Below are 17,998 nucleotides of genomic sequence, written 5' to 3' on the forward strand. Positions count from 1 at the left end.
CTGGCCAGTGAAGCAAATGGATGTTGGAGGTGGTTTACACACAGCTTTATGAAGGAGCACCGACAAGCCTGGGACTAGGTGCTGGGTGCCTGTAAGGCACCAAAGAATATTTCAGAACAAGAAATAATATAAAAATGGAAGATCCAGAAGTTCAAGGGTAAGACTTGTCCTCTGCCCCTTCCTTTTCTTTTATTCTACCCTCCTTCCTCCCACCCTTTCTTCTGCTTTTCCATTTTTCTTTCCATCCTTCCTTTCTTTCGTTCTGCTCTTCTCCATCCTTCCCCTTCATATTTTCTTCCCTTTTTATCATTCTTTTCTTCCATCCATTCTTCCTTTCCTGACATCCTTTCTTTAAATCAATAGATGTATCCAGTGTCTCCAGGGTGCTGTTGGTTCTTAGCTTGCGTGGAATTCTGATTCCCTCCCTCATGCTACCGTGGGGCCCATTTTTGTTCCGTGTTACCTCTCCCCTACTCTTACCTTCCTTTTTCGTCTTCCTTAATCATTAGCGTATGTTGAACACCTGCCATGTGCAGTTTACTGCCTTAGAGAAAAACGCTAAAATAATTATGGACTTCCCTTTCAAGAGTGTTAAGATCAAAGTTAGGAATCAAGGCATGCGTATGTGAGAAGCCAAATAATAGTGTAACAGTTATATGATGTCACAAAACAAGAATGTGAGATGATGTGAGACTGTTATTGCATCATTGTTTGATGTCAGATGTCAGAGCATCATTGCTAGGTGAGTGGAATGAGAGACATTCTGAGTTCAGGGAATGGAGCATTTTTTGTGGGGTGGATGGGTTTGGGGAAGTCTTAGAGCGAAGTAATGTAAACTGGGGTTTCAAAGAGGATTTTAATATTTAAAGAGGAGAAAATTTCAGTCCAGGAAGGGAGACTGATGTAAGTAAAAGCTCAGCATCCCCTCCCCCCCACCCCCGTCTTCCTTTTCCGAGGGCAAGTTCCAGGGGTAGCTGTTTTCCTCTCTTCCAACTCCTTTGGCTTCTCCTCTCCTGACCACACTGCCTTCTCCCATCTAGTTTCCATTTTCCCCCCCAGGTGCCACTTCTCTTCAGCTGGCAATGGGCTCAGGGAAATCATTCAGTTTATCTCAGATCCTGCCTTGATCAGTAGATTGGTCAGTTTATGCTGCATGTGAAGAGCCACTTGGAATGGAAGTCTGAATTGAGGAGAGAGCATTTGAGGTGTATTTCCCAGCTGTGGTTGAAATCCTAGTCTTTAACTTTTGGCAGCTGTTGGGTGAGCCAAAGTGCCACTCTTAGGGTGAATGTCTGATGTGCTGGAGATCTCAGAGAGCCAGGAAGTCAAAGATCTCAGTTGGAATTCCTGGTGTGGCTGATCCAGTATGGTAGAGTCCAATCCAGGTTGCAGTGCTTGGCATGTTGTTAGATTCTTGTTTGCTTTTTATTGCAGCGGCTCCGGGTTACTAGGATCTTAGAGATTGTCTTGACTTTTACACTGTTCAATCTTATAGGTCAGGAAACTCTCCTGTTTTTCTTGCTCCTTGATATGTACATTTAACCTGTGTTCTTGGATGTTTCCATAGTAAATGTATGTCTTACAAGTTGAAACCAATTCATAGTATTTATTTCCAGTATCTCCAGTCCATGAAGGAGTATTTTATTTTCGGGTGCCTGATGAGCCCTGATCCTAGACTGATGTCTGGCTCTTTCCTGGCAGTGACTTGAATGAAATCTGACTGATACACTCTGGTGAAGTTCAAGATTCTAAATTTGTTCCTGCTGAGGCTGGCATTTCTCTGTGATTGTTCCATGTGATGCATTTAACAGTTTACCCTCATTGGCAGCATTCCTTAGGAGATATAGGATGGCTGGAATCCCCTCACCTTGTGGCCTTTTGATTTTCGCCCTTAAGGAAATAATCCCTTTGTCAAATATTTTCTGGCTGCTCAAAAAAGATATTTTCTCATTGGTATATTACAACTGATTATTGGAAAGCTCATATTCAGGTGTCATATATGTCGTGTGTGTGTGTGTATGTGTATGTGTGTGTGTGTGTGTGTGTGTGTGTGTGTGTGTCTGGGAGTTAGAACAAAGAATTCTTTTTCCTTCCAAGGACAGTGTGGTGATGCTTAGGGTCTATTCGATTTTTTTCCTCCTTCCTTCATCAGATGAAATCTGGTTAAAAGGGTTATCTTGTAGCAGAAAGAAAGAGGCAAGATGGTCCTGGTGGTAAATGGAAGCCTCACTATAAGCTATCCTAGAATGGTATTGTCAAAGGGCAATTTTGAAATTTTTTTAAAAAGATTTTATTTATTTACTTGAAAGAGAGGAACAGAGAGAGAGCATAAGCAGGAGGAGAGGAAGAAGCAGACTTCCCACTGAGCAGGGGGCCTGACACGGGGTTCAATCCCAAGACTCCGGGACTGTGACCTGAGCTGAAGGCAGTTGCTTAACTGACTGGGCCACCCAGGTGCCCAATTTTGAAATGTTTTATTCAATTCCATGTTATAAATGAGGGAAACGTAGGTACAGAGAAATGTAATGATTTGGGCCAAAGTGATTTGGACCAGCTCTTTAGCAGGTTAAAGAAAAACCAGAATCTGAATAAAGATTCTCTGACTCTTGGAAATCATTTGATACACAGAATTTTTATACCCTATTACCAAAATATGTTAGACAAAAAAAGCAATGATAAGGAAATTAAATATTTGATCAACAGAGTAAATCAAATAGTTTTGTTTTACATTTCAGTAGGAGTGATTTAACAGAATTTTGATGAAAGATTTTTAAAATGGAGGATAAAATATTTTTCAAGAATATAGAGGTCTTTCACAAAGATAGATAGGGTCTGTTTGAAAAATATTGTCAGTTAAAAAAAGCAGTCAGACTTATTGCACACTCTCTCATAACATGATATAATGACTTTGGAGGTATAGAATACTGAGCTAATTAAAAGCTATCCAATTGCTCGAAACTATTAAGTACTGTTTTGTGAAAGACAGAAGCCAAGAACACAATATATTAAAAGACAATAGAAGTGTGACCCTCCCTATATACCATGGGATGTAATCAAAACTATAATTAGACTACATTTCCTACTCCCAAGTGCCAATGTTAGACAAGAAAAGCAGATTAAAATAGCTTCTGAATCAAAAACATTAAAAAAAAAGGAAAAGAAAAAACAAAATAATCTGGATATTGAGGAAGGAAAATCCAAGTGTTCTAATGAAGAAGGCCATCATTTCTAACCCCTGCTAAGTAGAGCTTCTCCTCCACTTCCTCCTCAGCTACCTCTAGTCTTCGTCCCAATCACTGGGAAATTCAGAATGCTTGACCCCTGCATTCCCCAGAAGCGGGATCTTGGAGAGACGGGGAGGTGGGAGTGGATGTTTGCCCTGGGGCCATTTTCTCTACCCTGTCCCCTTAGGGAAGGTTCTGAACCTACCTAGAGAGAGCATCATTTCCAGCTGTTGGCTTATTTCCAGGGCATTCCAGCCTGATGTTATTGAAAATGGGCTTTCTTAAACAGAGCTGCAGACCTGTCTCCTTATAGCCCTTTCAATGGCATCCACCACTCTTAGAACTCAGCTCCCTCTGAGAGGGGACAAGACAGTACAGTGTTGCCCACCTCAGGAGAGAGTGGCTCAGAATGAGTCTACTGACAATCATGCACAATTTGGCTTAGCTTCAATCCGGACCTTGTTTTTGTTTCTCATCTCTCAGAGTGACTACTGTCATTGGCCCCAAACATTTATTGATCACCTATATTGGTTGCATTATTAGAAGCAGTATTACACAGAAGTTAAGAGCACTGGCTCTGGAACTGGGATACCAGAGTTCAAATCTGGACTCCATCACTTGCAGCTGCATGATTTTGGGCAAATTACTCAATCTCTTTGTGTCCCAGTTCCATTATTTGTCAGTGTGGAATAATAAAAATAGTGGGCCCTGAGTCATAGGTTGTTGTGAGGTTACTAAATGAGAAGGGCCTTAAAGCACTCTGAATAATGCCTGACGTAGAACAATTGTTCCTTAGATGTTAGCAATTATTATTTGACCTGTGGGGACACTGGGCAAGGGTATAATAATACTGAGAAGTACAAAATATGGTCCCTGTCCTGGAGGGATTATGGCATAATCTGGAAAACAATATTTTTTACTTGTGAAGAAGGAATTGGTCTTGTGTTCTGCTCTCTAGTAAAGGATGAGTTGTTATGCCTGGGGGTGTACACTACCCTTCTCCCTCATGGTCTGGCAAACATGGAGCAGAACTCCCTGTTTCCTAAGAAAAGGTAAAGCCTGTAGTAATGTTAATGGCTTCCAGATTTTAGGCCTCTGAGGAATCCTCTTTGCTTTGGTGATACAGCCATATAATTGGCTAAAGAAATACAACATACATGAATTCTTAAATATGCTCCTGCTACCAAGGCCTTCTTTTTGGTGGTTGTACCCCTTTGGTGTCCTGAGAAAATGTAGAGGAGAGACCAGTCTGGTTTTCAGAATCTTATACTAATTTATTAATATGATGCCCAGACAGATGCCATGGGAACTAGCATTTGGGGCATATCTTAGAATGAAGCATCCATGCTCCAGATAAGTCCCTTCTCTTACTACATGATACCAGTCTCCTCTGTTTAATCTTCTTCCCAACTCCATGATAATCAAGAATAGAATCAGAGTAAGGTTTTCCCACCCTTGCCATGTTGGGTTCTCATTTCTGTTTGTCTAGGAACATCCCATCTTGGTGGCTTTAAAACCTGTCAATGAGCAGGGGCTAAGGTTCTGCCCACCTCATGCTCAGTACCATCTAGAGCAGGGGATAGCAGACTGTGACCCATGAGTCCAATCTAACTAACCACCAGTTTTTATAAATAAAGCTTTATTGGAACACAGCCACAATCATGAGTTTGCATATTGTCTGTCTGTGGCTGGTTTTGTGCTACAATGGCAGAGTTGAGTAGTTGTGACAGAGACCATATGGCCTACAGAACTGAAGAAATGTGCTATCTGGCCCTTTATATCAAATGTCTGCTGACCCTTGACCTATAGATTAGACAGAGGAAGAGGGGGAAGTTTTTGTCCCGAGGCAATATAAGGAAGTTGACATCAGCAACTGGTTCCCATTCAGGAAAACTGATGTTGCTTAAGCTATAGTATATAGTCACTCATCTATTTCCAACTGAAGGTGCCCCTAATAATATGCCATGTTTTTCTCATCACAAAAATCAAATGAAATACTCAGGAGGTGGGAAATTTAATGGGCTTCTCTGAAAAGATTTCCTGTTTTCATAGCTATGCCATGCTGGCTGTTACAATTTCAAAACAAAACTCTCCTTTGGGAGTTGACCTTGCATATTCAACTGTTGACTCTGAACTGGGTGATTGGGTTCCCTTTCCCCAGCTACTGGAGCTCCCTTACTCCTTTGAATGTGTTGAGTTTTTCTGGGCCACCAGCTCTGTCTGAAGTATCCTCAAGGAGCCCACACCATGGCAAGTTGTCTGCTTTTCCCCTTTCTGTCATTAAAGGGACCACAAGGAAGATGAATTGTGAATCCACTTTTTGACCAATAAGTCTTGTTTTGCAAGGACAACAGAGAATTCAGGAGCCACTCATTTTCCATAAATAACTGACTCTACTAAGAAGTTGTCTTATCTCAGCTCTGTGACAACTCATTTTTGTGATTTTGGGCAAACTCCTTCCAAGAGCTTTTGTAGGGGATTGTTCAGTGGACAGTGAGACCTGTCTTGGCCCAAGATCTGGGCCTCTTGCACTTGTCAGGCTGTGTATTCACCTTGGCTCAGGAATGCCTCCATCCAGATGGGTGCCATTTCTAATTTGCACAAAGGGACCTCATGGGCTAGTGGCAGTTCCTGGTCCCTTCTTTCTGAGCTTCAGTTTTACCAGCAAGGGGAAACTATGCTAGATGGTTTCCAAAGTATCTCTGAACTCTTTGATTTGAAGGCCTTTTGAGGCAGTCTGTGTGGCTGGCTAAGCACTTCTCTTCATGCTCTGTGGTGCTCCCCTGCCTGGGGTGCCTTTGAAGCCAGCAGGGAAAACCACGCACCAGGAAATGGGGCTTGAGGAGAGGAGAGCTCCAGGGTTGCTCTGAGGACAGGGCTCTGAAGACTGGAGGTAACAATGTTGAGGCAAATGTTGGCTATGAGAGGTCAGAGGGGTGTTGGACCAAAGGCAGATGTGGCTAAGTCTGGCCTGATTCTGCTCAGTATTGGAACAGCAGAGAAAGACCAGAGCCCCTCTGGCTCCATGCAGAAGGAAAATACATGCCTGAGTATCAGGTATCAATAGTCTCTTCTCTGTGACCAGATCATCACTGGGGTCAGGCTTGGCCTGTGGTAATGGAGATCTAGACAGAAGAATGACCAGATAACCTGGGCTGAGCAATGGAACAGTAATAGTTAAGGAAGGCCAACAAGGTGGCCTGTGGGGTGTTAGTACACAGTGGTGGGACTCACTGGAGCCAAAGAGCCCTCTAAGGAAAGAGGCAACAGGTCTGAGCATCCCTGAGATCTTTCAAACTCAAATTCCCTCAAATTACCAAGGTACTTGGTAAATTTCTCTTAAAACCCTGTGTTGTTCTGTTTGCCCTCACTTTGTTGAGCCTTAAGAATCATCACTCAGGTATTGGTAGCTGTGTGTTGACATGGTGCTAAATACATTCTTATCATCATCTCATGTAATTTAAACTTTGTCCAGTTAGGGGGTGGCCAGTTCTGCCTGTGTTTGGCAGAAGAGGAAACTGAGGCTCACCAAAGTTAACCTGTCCAAGGTTGCAGAGCTAGAAAGTTCAGCACCTAAAATTTAAATCTAGATCTTACACTTAGATGATACTACTTTTAAACTCTATGCCCTGATGCCTCCCTACACGCCCTGAATGTGGCTAATTTAATTGTTAGTGCAATGAGGTTGCAGGGGAAGAGGGAGCTTTCTTATCTGTTCAGTGTTAATATACCCGGGTGTTTCTCAACCTCAACACTATTGACATTTGTGGCCAGAGAATTCTGTTGTTGGGGACTGTCCTGTGCACTGTAGGATGTTGCGCCTCATCCCTGGTCTCTACCCACTAGGTGCCAGTAGCACTCTCATTTCTGCCCCATTGTGACAACCCAAAATATTTCCAGACTTTGCTCAGTATCCCCTGGGAGACAAAATTGACCCTGGTCAAGTGAGAATCACTGACATAAAGTAATGTTAATTTGCCATTAAAGAAAAAAAAATCTCTGCATATGTAATTTCTTTATTGTTTTCCTTAATTTTTTTCTTTTGCACCAAAATTCTGTTATTAATGACTTGGGCCTTTCTCTCTGCCTGGCTGACATTCTGAACTGTGTCACTAGGAACATTTTACCTTGTTGGCATCTTCCCAAACTCCCCAGACACCCTCTCTTTGAGCCTGGAGTCTCCTGGGGAAGTATTAAGAGCCAACCAGCTATGAAAACAATGTGCTCTTCCTTGTGCTAAGTGCCTCTGCTCAGGCAGTAAAATGCTTCAGTGGCATGAACATATGGCATCAACATGGCCTCTGAAAACCATGCTGGGTGTCTAACAAGCATGGAGGGAAGGGGACAGGCTGTGTTGAGCTCTGGAAGCTTATAGAACAGACAGCCCCAACCCCCAAGAGCAGCTGAGCTGGGGTTCCTTGGGGATCTTGACTCCACACAGGCCAAGGCTTTATGGGGAAGAGGGCTGGTATCTTGAAGCCATTGCATTTTGTTCCTTTAATAAAACACCCTGCAGACCTTGACATCTGCCACAGAGAAAGACCCAGAGCAGCCATGTGGCCCAGCACCAGCCCTTACCTCTGGCTCCAAGCAGGCATCCTGTTGAGCTATGCCTTCTATTAGGTAAGAGAACATGAGCAGCTCAGCAGTGACCCACTGCTTTCTGAGTGCACAGCCTCCAGAGAGTTTTAGGTCAATAAACAGCCTGGGGTATTGGTCACAGAGCAGGTATCTGCACTGTTCAGCAACCCAGTTTAATAATCCCAGGATGCAAAAGGTAGGGAGGTCATTGGAATAGTTTGCCAGACAAGTGGACTGCTTGTGAATTTTCATAATCCTGTGTAGAGTGAGATGTCTTTCTCCTGGGTAATATCATCATGGGGCTTGATAATGTGCTTTTTAAATAGGCATTTTTTTTTAAGGATGTAATTTTTTTGGAGCTGAAGAAAGTTACTGTAAAAATCTTTAGAAATTCAGTTCAGTGAACTCTTCTTCATGAAAGGGTTTATGGGCATATCCTGAACTGTAGCGACAGTGTGAGGTGTACCCATGCCTGTACCTTCATGTCCCTGTGCACACATGTGTACATATACTGATTTCTCCATATGGAAAGATCAGATGAGCCTGTTTTAAATTCCAGTTCAGTCATTTCCTGCACATAAGGCATGGATGAGTTACTTAACGTCTCTGAGCCTGTTTCCTTGTCCTTAAAAAAGGAATAATGGTATGTATATTATGGCATGGTTGTAAAGGTTGGTTCTAATGTATTTGAAGTTGCAAAGCATAGAAGGCATTTGATAAATAGGATTATTATTATCACAGTATCAATTTATGAACCATTAAGAAAAACAGATACCAAGTCTGGGAGAGGGATGATTTTCTTGGACTACTCTTCAGTCATTAGGCTGTTATACCTGATACTCTGTGTCACACTTGGAACTCAATATGGGTGTTTTCCATTCCAAAATAACTTTCTTTCAATCCTTATTTGATAAGGAATGATAAGTCATCTTTCAGGACTCCTAATTATTTCTACTTAACATTTCTAAGGTCGCAAGCTTTTCATTAATTCCATTAACATTTATTAAATGCTTATTATGTGTCAGACACCGATCCAGGGGCTGGGGGTTCAAAATGAAAATGGAGACAAAGACCTTTGCTCGCTGGTAGTTTTCATGCCAAGTCTGCTTCAGACATGCCTTTAGGAAAGATGTATGTCATTCACCATCAGAGATATCTGTTGTGAACAGACTTTGTGCCATGCTCTGTGCTGGGTGCTTAGGGAAGCAGGATGTAGCGATGAACAGAAATAGTAGGATACAGCAATATGGTGGGTGTATTGAGTAATTGACACATGAGCAATTGACTGTGAGACAGAAATCCATAGGAGGTGGGATTAACTGCTCCTGATGGCTTGCTGCTGGTAAAGACAATTTATTTCTCTATCACCTCTTTAATATAACAGCTCAACACACAGAACTACCAAGGTAAAAGAAAAATTTATGTCTGGTTAAAAAAATGTGGGTAACGAATACAATTTTAAAGTTTCAGGAAATGGAGGGTTGTGAGTTATAGGACTTTGGAAGGGGAATTGCAGTATATATTGCTTTGCAGAAGGATACTTAGGGATAAGCTACTTACTGTTGTAAATAGACTTTACATCTTTTATTCTTGTTATCTTTTTTAAAGATGGGGAGGAGTGAGGAAGAAATTTGTATTTCTGAGTTATGCACTTGATTTCCACAATTCCTTCTAAGAGTCCTGAAAGGAAGATATTGTTACCTCAGTTTTATTGATGATAGAACTGAGGTCTTCAGAAGTCACATGACCCAGGGTATGGGTTGAAGTTTTTCACATTTGGACTGTCTGCTGCATATTCCGTGCTCTTTCTACAATACTGGATATTTTAACACTCGGGTGGGAGGAAGGGACTACTTTCCTTGAATAGAAGGAGAAACAATTCTGTGTTAATAATAATATTCCAGGTAATTAAAAGGTAAATAAAAAACAACAGTAGTAGGTATTTAATGAGTAATTACTCTGTGTTAGGCATTATGCTAGATCTTCTATTCTCACACCACTTCAGTGAGGAAAGTACTGTTTTTAATCCCCATTCGACAGATGATGAAGCTGAGGCTCAGCGAGATAAATGACCTCCCCAAAGTCACACAGCTGTTAGAAGCGCCCTATCTTTGTACTCTTATGGTTTTCTTCTCTGTTAGACTTTACATTTCTAGAAGGCAGGGACTATCCCTGATTAGCCTCTTTATTCCTAGAAGCCCCTGCAGAGTGGTTTTTCTCATAGTAGGTGACTACTAGACTAGACTAGACATAGTAGGTGCCTACTAGACATAGTAGGTCAATGTCAACTGACCCTGAGGTCTGCTCTCCCAGATCCCTGCTTTTGGTCCCTTCACACGTTCTGACCAACCTTGTTTTATCAGGTGGACAGGTGGGGAAGAAGAATGCCTTAACAGATTGTTGCCTTCCTTCTCTTCTGTAAAGCCTACAGCTACCATGTATATATGATAGGACATATGATTGGAATGGAACATTTCATTCTTTTTTTGCGTGTGTGTGACTATATTAGTGTAAGATAGATTATGCTAACTTAACAAATAACCCCAATGGCTTAGTACTATTGAAAAGCTCTCTAGAGCAGTTGTTCCCCATTAGCAGTGGTCTAAGGGACTGTCTTGATCTCTGGCTCTGCCATTTCAATACACGGCCTCCTTCATAGTCACCACAGCAGGGCAGCTGGGTGCTGGCACTGTCTTGCAGTGGTCACTGAAGAGACACACATTGCTTCTGGTCACATCCTATTTGCTGAACTTGGTCATATGCTCTCAGACTGCTAAGAAGGTGGAGAAGAGGAATTCTCCCTTGTGCTCAGAAGGAGAGGAAACCTAGATAAAAGTGAGCTCCACAAGACTCTACCTCAGTGGTATTGGTTATTTTTTTTCTACTACTGACTCATGGAAAGGATTAAAGGTAACAGCTATAATACCAAGATATTTCTTCAGAGTGGTTTCATGGACTTACACTTCCATTAGGCATGTGATGTTAATTTTAATTCCATTTGCTTAACCACAGTGACTCAAGTCCAGATTTGGCTATTTGAAGTTTCTGTATTGTTGGCTATACCAGTAGGTGTGATTTTTAAAAAAGAATATTTCTTCTAAACCATCAAGAATGTTTTGTTCTGAGAAATTGTTCTATTTTCTTGATACCGTTTCAAGGGTTGACTTACCTGGAGTTCTTGGGTTTTTTTTTTATGTCAGTGTAAAAATATTTTCTATCAGATTGTTAAAATCCTTCATAAAATGATGCTAAGGGAACTTAATAGAATATAAAACTATATGCATTATGATCCCAAATTTCTGTGTTTCTGTCTCTCTGACAATTTCTATGTCTGTCTGTCTCTCTCTCTACACACACACCTGCCCCCATACTGAAAATCCATACATCAAAATATTCACAGCTGTGATCTCTGAACTTGATGGTTATTTTGTTTTCTATGCTTTTCTGAATTTTACTGAAGTTTTATGCTGAAATTCAACTTCTAAAAATTAACATTATTTGTTTTGTTTAGATATGTAATAAGCAGAAAAGATACATTTTAGATATAGAATGAATACTTAAAAGTTATGTGTGTATGTTTGCAATTCTGTCTCACAGAACGGAATTAAATGGTGCTCATTATAGATTATTCTCTTGCTCTGTTTTCCTTTTGAAGTCATTTAGAACTTATAGATGGTGTTGAGAGAAGTATGCGGAGAGCAGGAAGGGAGAGAGATGCTGTTCAGAGATGACGGGACCATCATTTTCATCACAAATTCCAATTTAATTAGGGTCAGCCAGTCCCCACATCACAGTCCCCTTCTGCTCTTCCAGGTTAGTTAATTCGGTATCTTCTGATGAATGTCATCTTGCAATTAAAATGCTGGTGCTGGCAAGTTTCAGCAGCTCAGCTTCCATGGCCCTTCACTGTCAGCAGCCTTGTCTTTTTAATCAGGACCTGTATGACTCTCTTCCATCAAGTAACTTCTTATTTTCCCAGATTCCAATAAACTTGGATGGAGAAGAGAGATATTAGTTGAATTTTAATTTAATCACTTGTCTCTCAGGATATATGCTAAAAAGATGCCACTAGGATGCTTCATACTAATGCAAGGATGATGTATCTACCGGGGTCTGATCCCCACTGACTCATCACCCCATATGGAGCACTCAGGGTGAGCCTGAGGCCTACCACCCAGAAGCATGATGTGAGGATGGCTTCCTTTGGAAGTAGGAGAGAGATGGGCGTGCAGCTTTTGAGGTCATCGTACGCCTGTTGTCCTAGTCATGAGAGGAGGGGGATTTGAGCTCCACTTGCCTGTTCCCCAGGAACAAATAAGCAAGGCAAGGTGCTAGGGTCTGCGGAGTGTGAGCTGACTGGCAGGGGCTTTGTGAAGAGGCTCATCAGACTAATAGCTCAAAGCCTCCTGACTACAGAGAATTACCCCAAATAGATGGAGAAGTTGCCTCTTGATAGATGGCCCCACTATTCCCTCACATACCTCTTAACTGCAGTCCCTCACGTGGCAGCCATGATGTCATCTGTGTGGCCCACAGGCTTACAGTATAGTGAGTACAGTCATGGCTTGCAGCTGCCAACGATGAGTAAATGAGCAGAGTGTGTCTATGACCACGAGGTCCTTTTAGGACTCACAGAGGTTATTCATTGAACTCAGTGCTTCCTGAGTCCCAGTGTGCATACCGATCACTGATGCACATTCTGCATCAGTGGCTCTGGAGTGGGCCTGAGATTCTGCATTTCAGCAAGTTTCTAGGAGATGCTGAGACTGCTGATTGCAGGACCAGACTTTGAGTGATGAGGGTTTAATTAATGGACAGCTCTTGTCTTCTTGGGGATATTGGCCTATCAGATGGGTGTTGCTTGGTACATTCCTCTATTTAAATTTTTATTATAAAGGGTGATTTTTTTTAAGATTTATTTATTTTTTTGAGAGAGAGAGAGAGCACGAGTGGGAGGGGCAGAGGGAAAGGGAGAGAGAATCTCCAGCAGATGCCACGCTGAGTGCAGAGCCTGATGCGGGGCTCCATCTCACGACCCTGGGATCACAACCGGAGCTGAAACCAAGAGTTAGACACTTAACGGACTGCGCCCCCAGGATTATTGTTTTAATATGGCCTTTGAGATACAAATAACTCTTAAAGGGATTGATTCATGGTTGGGTTTTTTTCTTTTTTTAAGTTGCTAAATGGACATCATTGATTGATTTTTTTTGCAGGCCCGACAGAGGCATACCTCCTCACCTCAAACCTGCATCCCTAATTTCCTAAACTGTAAGCTTCTGGAGAACAAAGGCCAATGCTTCATGCAGAGAGGTACCTAATAAAGACTTTCTTGTCATATTTCACATTTTTCGAATGTGATCTAACTTGGCAAAAAATAAAAATAATTAAAAAGGCTTAGGTATTTGGGTTAAAAGTGGCAAGAAAAATTAAATTTCTCTGGAATATCATTGCCTTGTATTCCTGTTTAAATCAGAGTTCAACTCCTTACAAAGACTCCCATAAAAGTGACAAGTCAGCTACACATTAATGAGCACTTTGATCTGTGTCACTCGCCTTTTCTTCCTGGGTCCCTCTGAAGCTTTCTGCTGAGGCATGGGTTTAATTTAATATCTCCATCTCTGCAGTAATTGGTCTTTGGCCTTCTGAGATCCTATTCTGAACGCCATGGTGTGCTATTGAGATGACTGATGGGGCAAATAAGAGGAGTCAAGAAAGCGGCCATGGGAGGCTGTTGCCACAGCGGAGGTGGGTGCCAGAGGTGACGACAAGATTGGCAGCCTAACAGATTTTTAGTAGCTGGTGCTGCTGTGTCTGCAGTGATATCATCCTTCGGAAAGGAGCCCGGGACTCACTGGGAACAGCATAACCTTGTTAAGGAAAATACAAATGTTTGAAAAGGATTACAAATGGGAAAACAATCTTATTCAGCAGCAGCTGATCTAGGGAAGTTAGAAAAATGAGCTTAGTTGCATATGGGCTACCAGAGTTAACATCCAATGATTTTTTGCACTGAGCAAGCCTTAAATAACCTTCTATAATTTGGAGAGGCTCGGTGGTGTGACCTATAGATGTGGGGTTTAGCCTGGATTTGTCCCTTGAGTCTCTGGATATTCTTTTCATTTGTGGAATGCATGGAGAGAGAAAGGCTGAAGGCCCATGTTCCATCTCTTCATATAGGCATGGAGCTGTTTTTAAGAATCATTGCTTGGAATCACATACTCAGTATGGATGGATTTTTTTTTTTTAAATGCTGAGAACTACATGGCTCCAGCTATTTCCTCTGGACCAGGTCAGTAGGCTTTGAGTTTCTGTTTGTAACAGTTGCTACATCATGTTTGTGATGTATTTATAGTTTTCATTTGCAGACAGATTGCCTTTATCATTTCATCTGTGGTATATTGATTAAAGCAACCACATTGCTGGCATTATCTACTCATCACACCTGGATAAGATTCTCCCCCTGCCCCTTTAGGAAAGCATTTTATTTTGGTTCTTCAGCATTAAGATTAATCACAATCCTCATCTACTCAAATCAAGTCATCTTTTGGTCAACCTAGTTGACCTTCTTGTTCTCTAGCCAGCCAAATAAATCATTTGGTAATCAGGATTTAGTTGAATTTGCTTTGCTTTCTTGCTCGGGTTTTAATATTAAGAAGCTTAGCCTTTTCTCTCCTGGTAACACTTGCAATACAAAGCGAGATCAGAAAGACTATGCTTGTGCGTTAAAGCCACTTTGTTCTGACATGGTCATGCCTAATTTTACTGAGGTTTTGTTTTGAGTTGAGGCTGTCTTAACATTTCTGTGCCTTAGTTTTCTCACCTGTAAAATGTGGATGATAATAGGACACAGCTCATAGGGCTGACCGCTGTGGGATTACATGAGATAATGTCCATTTTTTTAAAAGATTTTATTTATTTTTGGGGCGCCTGGGGGGGCTCAGTCGGTTAAGCGTCTGTCTTCGGCTCAGGTCATGATTCCGGGGTCCTGGGATTGAGCCCCATGTCAGGCTCCCTGCTCAGCGGGGAGCCTGCTTCTCCCTCTCCCCACCCCAGCTTGTGTTCTCTTTCGCTCTCTCTTTTCAAATAAATAAATACAATCTTTTATGTAAAAGATTAGAGAGCGAGAATGGGGAGAAGGGCAGAGAGAAAGAGGCAGAAGCAGGAGCATTTCAAATATGTTAAACATCAAAAAATGGAGGGGAACCTCGGTGGCTCAGTTGTTTAAGCTGCCACTCTTGGTTTGGCTCACGTCATGACCTCACGGTCATGAGATCCAACCCCAGGTGGGGCTCTGCACTCAGCGTGGAGTCTGCTTCTGGACATTTGCGCTTGTGGTTTGTTCTATCTGCCTGGAATGTTCTTCCTCTGAAACCCTAATCATCAGCTCTCTAATCCTTTATGTTTTTACTCAAGAATTCTCTTTTCAATGAGATTTCCCTTATCTAAAATGTTTACCTCCACTTTAACATTTTATATCCTTCTTCCCTGCTTCATACTTTGTCTTGGCTCTTATCACTAATAAACTGGATATTTTATTTATATTGTTTATTGACTGTTACTTTCCCCCCAAACTAATTAGAATGTAAGGTCCATTAAATTAAAAACCAAAAGACCAAAAATGGTGCCCTGTTTTGTCCCTAGCACTTGAGGATAAGTATTTCTTAAATTAAATTAATGTAATGTTCTTAGCACAGCTCAACACATAGTAAGTACTTAATAAACATTGCATTGTGACTAGGAGAACTCACACTGCCTTTTCTCCACTTATTATTTACATTCTGCAGCTGAATCCAGGTTATCTGTCTTTGTGGGCCCACTCAGAGGTTCCTCTTTGCCAATCACTTTCTTCTTTAAATCCCATTTCTATGGTAGCATTATTATTTTATCTCTTCCAGGTTATTCTCTAATGATTTCATACAAGTTGGCCCAATCTCCCCAACTATTTTTGCAAGCTTCTTTTTAGCAGGGATAAATAACACCTATTTTTTTCCTAGTTCTTTCAGCATAGTGCCAGGGCATAGTGAGTATTCACTGGACATTGTTGCTGAATCAGCTGCACTGAGGAAATGCTATATGACTACCGAATTTATCATTTATCAACTAGAAACCATGAAACCAATTGAATGGAAGAAAAGAAGTATTATTTTCAGCCAAAAAACACAATAGTGAAATACTTTTACTTGTGTAGATGATTTAAACAATACTGGTCATCATCACGTTAGGGTGCTCTAGTTGTACTGACCTTTTTTTCTTTCCCAAACTTTTATTATGAAAAAAATGGAAATATCAGAAAAGTTGAAAGTATTTTACAGTAAACACCTGTGTACCCACCAGTTAGGTTCTACTGTTACAATTTTAGTTGAATAGATAACATATCTATCCATTAGTTTACTCTTCTATTAACCCAGCTTATATTTGGTGCATTTCAGAGTAAATTGCAGACATCAGTACATTTTCTTCTAATTATATCAACTAGAATCCAATGTTGCAAACACCATTCTGATTTTTTCTAGCATAGATTTCTTTTTCCTCTTTGGGACTTCATATAAATAGAGACATTTATATGAGGCTTATTCACTAAACACAGTGTTCCTGAGATTTATCCATGTCCTTACAAGCCCATTCTTTTTAATTGCTGACTAATATTCCACTGCATGGCTGTACACACTTTGTCCTTGTACCAGTTGCTGGATATTATCAATAAGGCTGCTGTTCATGTACATTTGTGTGCAAAACTATCTTTTTCACCCTATATAAATATCTAGGATTGAGATTTCTGGGTCATAGGGTACATTGTCTTTCTTATTTGTCCTCAAACACACTAAGGTTTTTCCTGCTATAAAACCTCTATGCTAGTTCTTTCCTTTGTCTGGAATGCTGTTCTCTGTGTATAAAATACCTTTGTCCCTTATCATCATGTAACTGCCTCTTTTGTATCACTCATATCATAGCCTTCCCTGACCACCCATCCTATATAATCACATAGTCCATCTTTAGCACATGACTCTATTTTAATACTCTGCATAGCATTTCTTATAATCTGATAATTTTCTTCCATTATAACATAAGCTAGGGATAGGGCCTATCTGTTCTATGACTCTCATTCCATAATCCAAATTGGTTGACAATTGTTTAGTTTTAAATAGGTTTAGACTATTCTGTGGTCGAAATTGGCATGATATGTAGTAAGCACTCAGTAAACATTTGATGAAGAAGTGCATACAGGAATGAGTAATTAAATTCCTAATTGCTACAACTCCATCTATCTTACTTACTGTGTTAGCCTCAGTACCCAACACATAGCAAGCGCACACTGTGTATTTGATGGATGAATATATGGGAACTGTTTCTTAGTGGATCAGAAACTCTTAAGAAAATGCCACTCTGGAAGATGTCTTCTTTCCTGCCATTGTCAGATGAAGGAACTTAATTCAATTTTTTAAACATATTCAAAACCTGGATAAAAATGGGTCACAGCTGGAGATGTGGGGCATTTGCCCTATGTGCCTTGATATCTAGGGAGAAATTGTTGGTGGCAAATTGGAAAACACACTTGTAAGCTGTCACGTGACCAGATTGGCTCATCTAATGTTTAGTGCTGCTAAAATATATTTCTCCCAATATAGTTCCTTGTAGCCATCCTAAATAAGGGGGTAAGGGTGGAGGAAGAAGCACTTACCTTACAGGGTAATTACTACACACGGTGGGGTTAGCCATTGGACATGGTTTTCTTGTCTTGCTCATGGATTGTTATCTAGGATGCCTGTAGCCACAGCAACAGGGGATCTTTGAAGTTCAAAGACAGGAAAAATCAGCATTTCTATGCTCTTGGAGTTCCTGGAGTGGCAAGAGAAGGACAAGAGAGAAAAAATGCCTGGTGATATCTACCTCCAAGTCTTCCCTTTCTCAATCTAGCTGACCTTGTACTATGTAGGAGCAGAGAACTGGACCTGTTCATCATATGAATTGAGAAGAGAATCCCTGAATTTTGTACTCCATGGAAGAAATGGACAACCAATGGGGACATTGGAATAGAATCTTCCCCGTATCAGCTTCTCTTTGCATTGGCCCCCCAGGTATGCATGTGTCCTGAATATTATAAACAGAGGTATGAAAAGAGGCAAGTTATGATTGAATTTGTACATAGACCCCAAACTAATGCTACCCCCATCAGTCCTAGTCTGATGCCA

The 17,998-nt window shown here is 41.1% G+C and overlaps 1 protein-coding gene and 1 long non-coding RNA gene across 6 annotated transcripts in view; both read left to right on the top strand.

The window, feature by feature from the left end:
* CPNE4 (copine 4) overlaps positions 1-17,998 on the top strand; it is a 516,611-nt gene that overhangs the window by 21,941 nt on the left and 476,672 nt on the right. The window contains exon 1 of one of the 5 annotated variants that reach the window (XM_073900043.1): positions 13,755-14,097. The exons of the other annotated variants lie outside the window; for them this stretch is intronic. The gene's annotated coding sequence lies outside the window, so the exon portion shown is untranslated. Of the gene's footprint in view, positions 1-13,754; positions 14,098-17,998 lie in introns of those variants that run through there. 5 annotated transcript variants of the gene reach the window in all.
* Positions 780-13,575, top strand: LOC141374024 (uncharacterized). The gene is made up of 3 exons (XR_012380571.1): positions 780-903; positions 13,022-13,118; positions 13,433-13,575. It is a non-coding gene; the product is annotated as an uncharacterized lncRNA (long non-coding RNA).

This window comes from Callorhinus ursinus, unplaced genomic scaffold (assembly GCF_003265705.2).
Source record: "Callorhinus ursinus isolate GAN/ISIS: 27379988/994484 unplaced genomic scaffold, GSC_fseal_2.0 scaffold1, whole genome shotgun sequence".
Lineage (NCBI taxonomy): Eukaryota > Metazoa > Chordata > Mammalia > Carnivora > Otariidae > Callorhinus > Callorhinus ursinus.